The sequence below is a fragment of the Poecilia reticulata genome, linkage group LG11 (assembly GCF_000633615.1).
Source record: "Poecilia reticulata strain Guanapo linkage group LG11, Guppy_female_1.0+MT, whole genome shotgun sequence".
NCBI lineage: Eukaryota > Metazoa > Chordata > Actinopteri > Cyprinodontiformes > Poeciliidae > Poecilia > Poecilia reticulata.
The window spans coordinates 20,495,926-20,504,232 of NC_024341.1; positions in this window are offsets into that span (position 1 = coordinate 20,495,926).

The window sequence follows — 8,307 nt, forward strand, 5'->3', positions numbered from 1 at the left end:
CCATGCCCTGTGGACCCATGCCCAGGACCTGGACCTCTCCAAGGCCAAGTTGCCCAATGGTCCAGTTAATCATATGCAGCGCCACGAGGAAGCTTCTGGTACGCTATGCCAGTTCATGCCTCTATGATTGCAAGGTGTTGAGGTTAGAGTTGCGGTGGGAGGCGGGGGCCTGACAGACTGGCTTGGCATCGGAGACTACGGCTTGGATCTGAAGACGACTGGACCCCTCAGAAACCAAAAACCCATCCCAGCGTCCAGGTCATGCTGGGAGGCCACTGACCCCACTGACTGTGTGGACAGAAACCCTGCTGACCAACACAAACAGTGACATTACTGCCTCTCAGCAGGGAGACAAAACTCTGAAGGGCAGTGCGTGGGTGGGTGTGTGTCAAGGATGTATACATGTGTCAGAAACTGAAGAGTGCGTCAGGATGCTGCAGGATCAGACCGTAGACGTCCCCTACTATGAGCGCTAAACTTTAGCAGCGTTAACTTCAAGCATCCCTATTCTATATGACTTTATGATCTTGTGGAGGAATGTTTACCTTCTCTTCTTCACTGCCATTGATATTTTGGTTGTTGTTCATGCACATCTCGTGAAATGTTCCAGAACGAGTTTGGGTCTGGACTTTAACTGGGTCATTGCAACACCTTGGGTGACTTTTCTCTTGTAGATTTTGCCAGTTTTGACCAGTTTTTTGTTTTTATTTAATGCCCTCAAAACAACTGGAGCCAAAGTCCAGTCCAGTCCTCAAGAGCTACAATCTTACAACATGTGGAAGCATCCCTGCTTTGGGTGTAACGGAGAAGGGACGCGTCTAAACGCTGCATTTGTAGTCGCTTCCAAGGAGTTTCGCTTCCAAGAACAAACAAGTAACTGCTTATCCCATTTTATTGCTGTAATTGTTGCACAAAAACAATCATACCCTTGCTCAAACAAAAGTCAAGAAAACCAAACATAGTCATCTATTTAAGTTGCACTTTCATGTTGGAGACAAAAATGAAACTCCTCCATTTTTAAACAAACGTCGAAATTGATACATTTTTATTCCATGTTTAACACAGCTGATCCAAGAGCTCACATAATTTAGAAACATTTTGTTCCAAGTCTCCAAAGCCTCAGCATAACATCATCAATGCAGATGCAACCCCTTTTTTCAGTCGATTGGGTAAACGTGAGCAAACGCCAAGCTGACATTAAGAAGGACCTTGATGTCCTCAAAGATCATTTTGGATGAACGCCAGTAAAAAAAACACTCACCCTTTCCTGCACTTAAACACAAATTAATCGCAAATACTAACCATGATCACTTCTAACCGCGACGCCTCACGGATGCATACAAACCAAAATAGATGGATGCAGGGCGAGGTGTAAATAAAAGGTGTGGTGACAATTGCAAGGCGCGAGAGAAGCATGAGTGCATTATATCTGTGTGTTGATATGTTTTGCATCAATGAACGCTGCCTGAAAAGAGCAGCACAGATTGACAGCGTGGCAGGGCAGGCCTCTGGCCGACTCTGACCTTTGACAAGTCTCTGTTACTTCTCACCTCTCCAAAACAAGCTCTGTCATACCAGCGCACACAACATCACGTGCTCCTTTTCCTCCCCCCAATACTCCGTCTCTTCAATTAAAAGCTTAATGGATGTTTTAGCACTCTGCCACTTTGATGACAGCATCCTAATCTGCCTGTGTTGGATCACAGAAAGAAGAGGGGGTAGGGGGGGATGGTTAGGGTATCTTACAGGTTAGGACTGGGGCACTGACAGTATGATCATGGTCAGACACTGGAGAAGGGGGATTTTTTTTTTTTCCTCTTTTCACACGATGTGGACCCAAAGGGGTGGTCCTGGTCAGGGCATCTCGCCGGAGAGCCTGGTCTCACCTCACTGACATGGAAGCCACCCCGGCTGTCACTTTACATCTCTGACGCCTAGAGAGGGAGACCATGAGCAGGCTGACAGGGGCAGCAGAAGGTGAGGAGCCAAAATGCTTGAGACACACTTGGCTCAGAGCCAAACTCTGCTCCTCCTTCACTTTCAACTCCCCCCCACACCTCCTCCTCCTCTATTGCCACCCTCTCTGACACCTCAGAGTATCCTTATGAAGTTTTATACTTCGTGATCTTTCTGGCCTTTACATGATGGGATTAAAATTGGATTCATTTTTCAAAAACCCCCCAAAAGAGTCTTATTCTGAATGGTATATCCACTTAAAAAAAAAAAAAAAACATAAGTAGTGTCAGATAAAAATGTAATATATTGAAAAGTAATGCAACAGGCCCACACAAGTTAGCATGACATTGTGCTCATTGTGAGGCGGAAGGAAAAAATAATAAGAGTTTTTTTAAAAACTGTGCCATGCAATTGTATGCAGCTCAATGTATTGATATGTCCATCAAATAATTATAAATTATGTTTAGGATCTTTGTTCTGCAACAAGCTGAATTTTGCAGACTAACAGCTTTCTTCCAGAACTCCCCTCTATTTACCTCCATCCATCAACTCCAACCAGTTTCAAAGTATGTGCTAAAGACAAGCATCCTGACAGCATAATGCTGCCACCACCATGTTCCAGTGTGAAGTGCAGTATTAGTTTATTAGTTTTCTGTACACAAATACAGATTAAATAATTTAACCATGGTTGTACCTTCTTCCACATGTAAGATGCCCTAATACTTCCTGTGACTATCTCTCAGGAAACAGTGACATCTTCATAAAAGCCAGAATTGTGTAGCATATTACTCATTGTTATTTGGTCCATGAATGCTCTAACCTGGGCTGTGGTTTTCAGCAACTCCTGCATTTGCCACTGGACCTCCCGGCTGCTTTTCTCACCTCACCTGGCCTGCCAGTTTAGATGAATGGTCATGTCTGGGTAAGTTTGTAATTTTCAGATGAAAGATTGATCTGTGAATGCTCAAACTTTGCTATTTTGTCCTATAATTTCACCTCTTTAGAAATCTTTTCCTGACCTGTAGTCGGTGTGTCTTGGTCTTTATGATGTTGTTGTCCAAGAGTCACCAATCATCCAGAACGCCTGGATTCATAATCAAATAAGATCACACACACACCTCAAATCTATTTACCAGTTGCGTAAATTATGAAAGCAACTGGCTGCTTTTATTTAGGGGCATCAAAGTAAAGGGGCCTGTGGGGGTCTGCTACATATTTTTTTTCTGCTACCTCTGGCTGCATGTGACTTATAAGAAATCATGTGAAAAACCAGAATGAAGTCACCTGTAACATCGCAACAAGCGACGCCCCCAGGACCAAAACCTGTGACAGTGACTAATGTTTTCGTACTGTGTGGGTGTTTCTAACTGCCTGAGGGCTTCCACATCTTCATCCAAAACACTCAAAACTCTGTAGGTGGTTCATCAAAGGGAGTGTGTGGTCGTTTTTGGTTGAGATATGAGTTGCTGCTGAAAGTACAACACATTACATGTTTGGTGTGGCTCAGGCAAAGATTAAAAAACCCAAAAAAACATGACTTTCAATTGAAACTCATGAAAAATATATATATGAAAATAACATGATTAGTTGGCAAAACATTGACACCCTCTTTAAGCAGTAAAAGGTTCCTTGTGAGATAAAATAAAGGGTTTGAATGTTGAAAATACTTTACCAAAATAAACTGTTTCATGACAACAACACAGTTTAAGGAAGTCGTCTGTTTTGTAAAAGCATATTCAGCCATCCATTAGTTATACCTAATCCATCCATGTTTTAATTTGACATCCTTTTTTGCTATGGCAGTAATTGCTTATGATGTTGTATGACACATGTCGAAAAGACAAAAAAAAATAAAAATATGGAGAGATTGGGGGAAAAAAATCAAGGATTTGCTCCATTATAATTATGTCAGACTTTGATACTTCAGATTAAAATTTAATCTGAACCTGATTTGAGGCAAAATGCAAAATGAAAACAATCATGTTTTCATTTCTTCTCAAAACCTCTGGAGGATCAATAAATATCCTGTGAAATACTCTGTAGATTTAAATGTTATGTCCCGTTACATTTGGTTTCAAACTGACCGCGTTTCAAGAAAAGGGGCATTACATTTGATGGAAGTCAAGATGAATGTTTTGGAGATAGAAAATGACCTGTTCTTGTATAGCGCTTCATCAAGTCTAGAGTACTCCAAAGCACTTCACACTGTATTCAGTCATTCTCCCATTCATTTACACTCAGATGGTGTGAGCTGCGTAATAGTCACAGCTGTCCTGCCCTAATCATAGAACAATTAAAGCACAAAAAGTTGTTACCATTTTCTTAGTTTTCACGTCAATGAAAATCATAAGCTCTCAACAACCAGAGTGACAATCCATCCATCCATTTTCTTTCACCCTTGTCCCTTAGTGGGGTCGGGAGAGTTGCTGGTGCCCATCTCCAGCTAGCGTACCGGGCGAGAGGCGGGGTCACCCTGGACAGGTCGCCAGTCTGTCGCAGGGCAACACAGAGACACACAGGACAAACAACCACGCACACACACACTCACACCTAGGGGCAATTTGGAGAAGCCAATTAACCTGACAGTCATGTTTTTGGACTGTGGGAGGAACCAGAGTGACAACATTTTCTCAAAATAAAATGATTTTCAAAAGCAACAATTTTGAGCATTTTGACTTAAAAAAAAAGAGGAGCAAAACAGACAAATGTTGGAAATACTGAAATTCTCTTTCAAGGGAGCTAATTGAAACCTTATGATTTCATCTGAAAATTTAATAAAAGAGACTACATGATGTTTTTTTATTACATCATCTATGATAAAAACGTCGCACAGATGTGAAGCAAACACATTGGTTGAAGTTATATGCTTCGACTAATCTTTTTTTATCTGATGTACATTTACCAAACACCTTGTAGATGTAGCACAGTCCCCGTGCATCCACCCATCCACACCGATGCGGGTTCGTTTATGCGTCCCCTCCCCTCCTGATCCGATCTTTCTGTGCTGCTCAGTTGAACTTGTGCCCCCTGCCTTCTTGCTGACCTCCTTGGTGGAGTGCTGTGAACCTGCCATCGTTCCCTCCACTCCACCGCCTCCTTCCTCTCTTGTTCAAGCTCTTTCAGCGAGGCAGATTGCTGATCCCGCCTGGCCGCCCCTTGCCGTCTCGCAGAAGTGCGAAAATAAGATGGCATTGGATCTATTAACACATCGGTCTGAGTGTTAGTGAGGGGGCCCCAGCCGAGACCACGCTCTCCCGAGGTCCGCCGGCCGCTGTCCGTGGCCCTGCTCTGGCTGGGAAGAGGGTGGAAGGTTGAGTTAGGGGGCCCGGGGGGAACGGGGAGTGCGGCCTGTTGGCAATTAGGGGGATGTGAGAGCCATAAGGTGGGTTCGTTAGCAAAGAGGCAGCTTTGAGGCGCTAGCTTACGGTGCGGGGCATGCTGACACTTGTCCACTTGAGACTTCACCTGTTCCTCAGCATCATAGCAAACGTTGCATTGATCAAGACAACAATCGATCGGCTTCAAGTTAAAACTTGTGCCGACGATCGACTCAAAATTGAATCTGGGACTGTTTGCGCTTGTAATAAACTTTGATTTTGTGACACCGCGGCTCATCCAAAAGGGGAATCCAGTGTGGGATGTGGGGGCCATGGACACTGCGGGGTGGCGGGTCTCGGGATGTGCTCGACAGTCTCTGCTTGCGACACGACGAGCTTTGTTTACTTGCACACATGTGTGAGTGCAAAATCATCCAAATCAGTCAGCATATTTTCTATTCATGAAGGTAAAACATAAACTGCCACATAAACTGCCATTTCTCAGATAACCTTGTTCCAATGTTATGATGACTTTACATGTGCTCACATCCACAGGATTTCACTCCTGAACTTGTTGGCACGGCGAGATGCAATGTGTGTCTCTCTCCGAGTGTTTTCTACCTCGGTGCGATTACACGCCCACAGATCTACCAGCTCCATCGCAGCAGCAACACACACACACACACACACACGCGTGCGCGCACACACAAAGTAAATAAACCTCACAACTTTTTGTCACACTTCAATCACATAACATTACTCGACCGCATGTTGGGAATTAATAGATGGTCCTTGCTGCTATTTGTTCGGCTTTTTCTTTTTTAGAGTACCCTGGAAGTGTTTTATGAATCTGAATATTGGTCCAATAGTTTAAGCGTTACAATGCGCAACATTATTGTCTGCTATGTTTTTCTGTTTCCTGGCAGTGAAAGCAAATTCCGCCATCTCCCCTCTGCTGTACAGCATGTGGCCCTCCTTCAGAGGGGCTGGTAACCAAGCAGATCAGACAAGATATTTACAGGTGTGAAAAGATGCATTTTTCTAATACAGTGTGAAATTCTTCTGTTAAGTGTGCTCTTTCCAGTAAGCCTGTTCACAATGAGATGAGGGAGATGAACATAGAGAGAGAGAGGGGGGGAGAGAGAGAGAGAGAAAGAGAGAGAAAGAGAGAATCCAAGAGGCGAATTGTCTTGTTTTTTTGGCTCTGTATTTTAAAAGGAGCTGAGGCGTAGCTGAGCGCAAGTCTTAAGAAAAAGTGATAAAATATACAGTGAGAAAAGCTTTCAAAGTGTTGGGAAATTAAAGCGGAGTGCAGCAGCAGGGCGGGGGACGCGGGTGGAGGGGTGGCGGTGGGGTGGTTGGTTGGTTGTCGGTGGGTGGTGGTAGAGCGGTGTTCAAGATGACTGCAATCTGCTTGTGGCTGACTCTGGAGAGGAGTCGTCCTCGGCGGTCTCAAGATGCTCCTGATGCATCAGGTTCGCGGTTGTTCGACAAGTCTAAGAGTAGGACCTCGGACAGGATTTGTAACTTCTTCTGCCGTCTCTTGAGGCCTCATGAACGGCAAATGAAAATACAAAAAAGTGAGGAGGGGAGGAGGGGAAGCACTCAGGCTGTCCAAACCACGACGGAAGGAAAAAGGGTGGGAGGTTGAGGGAGATGAGGTTGGTTTTGGGGTAAGGTAGCAGAGTGGGTGGAAGGAGCGCTGCGACCACACGCCCTCACCCGTCGAGCATGGCTTGCAGCCCAGATGAGGCTGTGCCGGGCTATGGAGAAAGGGGCCGCTCTGTGCAAGAGTCAGGAACGGCAAGATGAAGTCAAAAAAGAAAAGCTGCATTTGCCAACTCAGACAAAATATCCTGGCTGGTACTTTTATGGACAAGTATTTAGACATACAGGACTTTGCAAAAAATCTACACCCCCTTTTCTGCATTTTGTTTCTCCATGCAAATGGATTTTATTGGTATTTTGTGCTATCAGTCGCGTGATTGCACTGGAAGCCGTGTAAAAGCTTAAACCAGAGTGAGGTTACAAGCAATTTCAAAATCTTTGACTACCTCACGGATCTCTTCAATCCGTCATCTTGAAAACTGAAAGAGTATAGCACAACTCGAAGCCTACAGAGACACGACTGTTCACCTAAAACAGTCTGGCTGGGCAGGAGAAAAGATTAATTAAAGAAGCAGCCAAGAGGCTCATTACAACTTTGGAGGAGGTGCAGAGATCAACACCTCAGTTGGGAGAATTTGGTGGCAGAACAACTATCCATTACTGCACACTTTAGAAATCTGGCCTCTGAGTTAGAGTAGGAAAAGAAAGTCGTAAGAAGTCTGGTTTAAGGCGTGATGGAGCAAAGAAAACCTGCAAGAGACGGAGCTCTGGTACAACGAGACATGACATAGTTGATGAGAAGGACGGGACTAAATAAAAGCCAATCCCGCAAGAATACCTGTTTAAAGGCTGCAAAGGACTTGACAGATGTTCACTTTGCAACGACTCATCGTGCTGCCAGATCAACGTAAAGCCACAGCACAGCTCTATGTTGGTTCTAGCACGCAAAATCCCTTTAACATTCAATGAAGTTTGTTGTTGTTATTTGACAAACTGTGAGAAAGTTAAAGGAGTCCGACGCCTTTTCGCTGGGAGCAGAACCGGTGTGTGAATTTGTTTGAAATTTTGTAAAAGGAAAAGAAGCGTAAGCTTAATCCTCTCCTATTTGTTTTCTCCTCCTTCATTCCCTCTAACAACTGTGAGCAGCGCTTCTTTTGATGCCTCACTAAATAAAACTGGCTCCTCTTTCATCCGTTCCTGCCAGTTGTATTAGCAGTTTGCACGACCAACAGCCCCCTTGTTCCACAACCCTACTCCCACCATCTAAGGCGGTGACACACGGCTTGGCGGGCAACGCTACAGGGCATACAGACCCCCTAATTAATAGAGGCAATCTTGCAGCTTTCAACCAGCCTTACATTTCTTTTTAATGAAATGTAGTGGTATAGAAATGCACCTAATTCCACACAGGTGGTTGTCAGGTGAG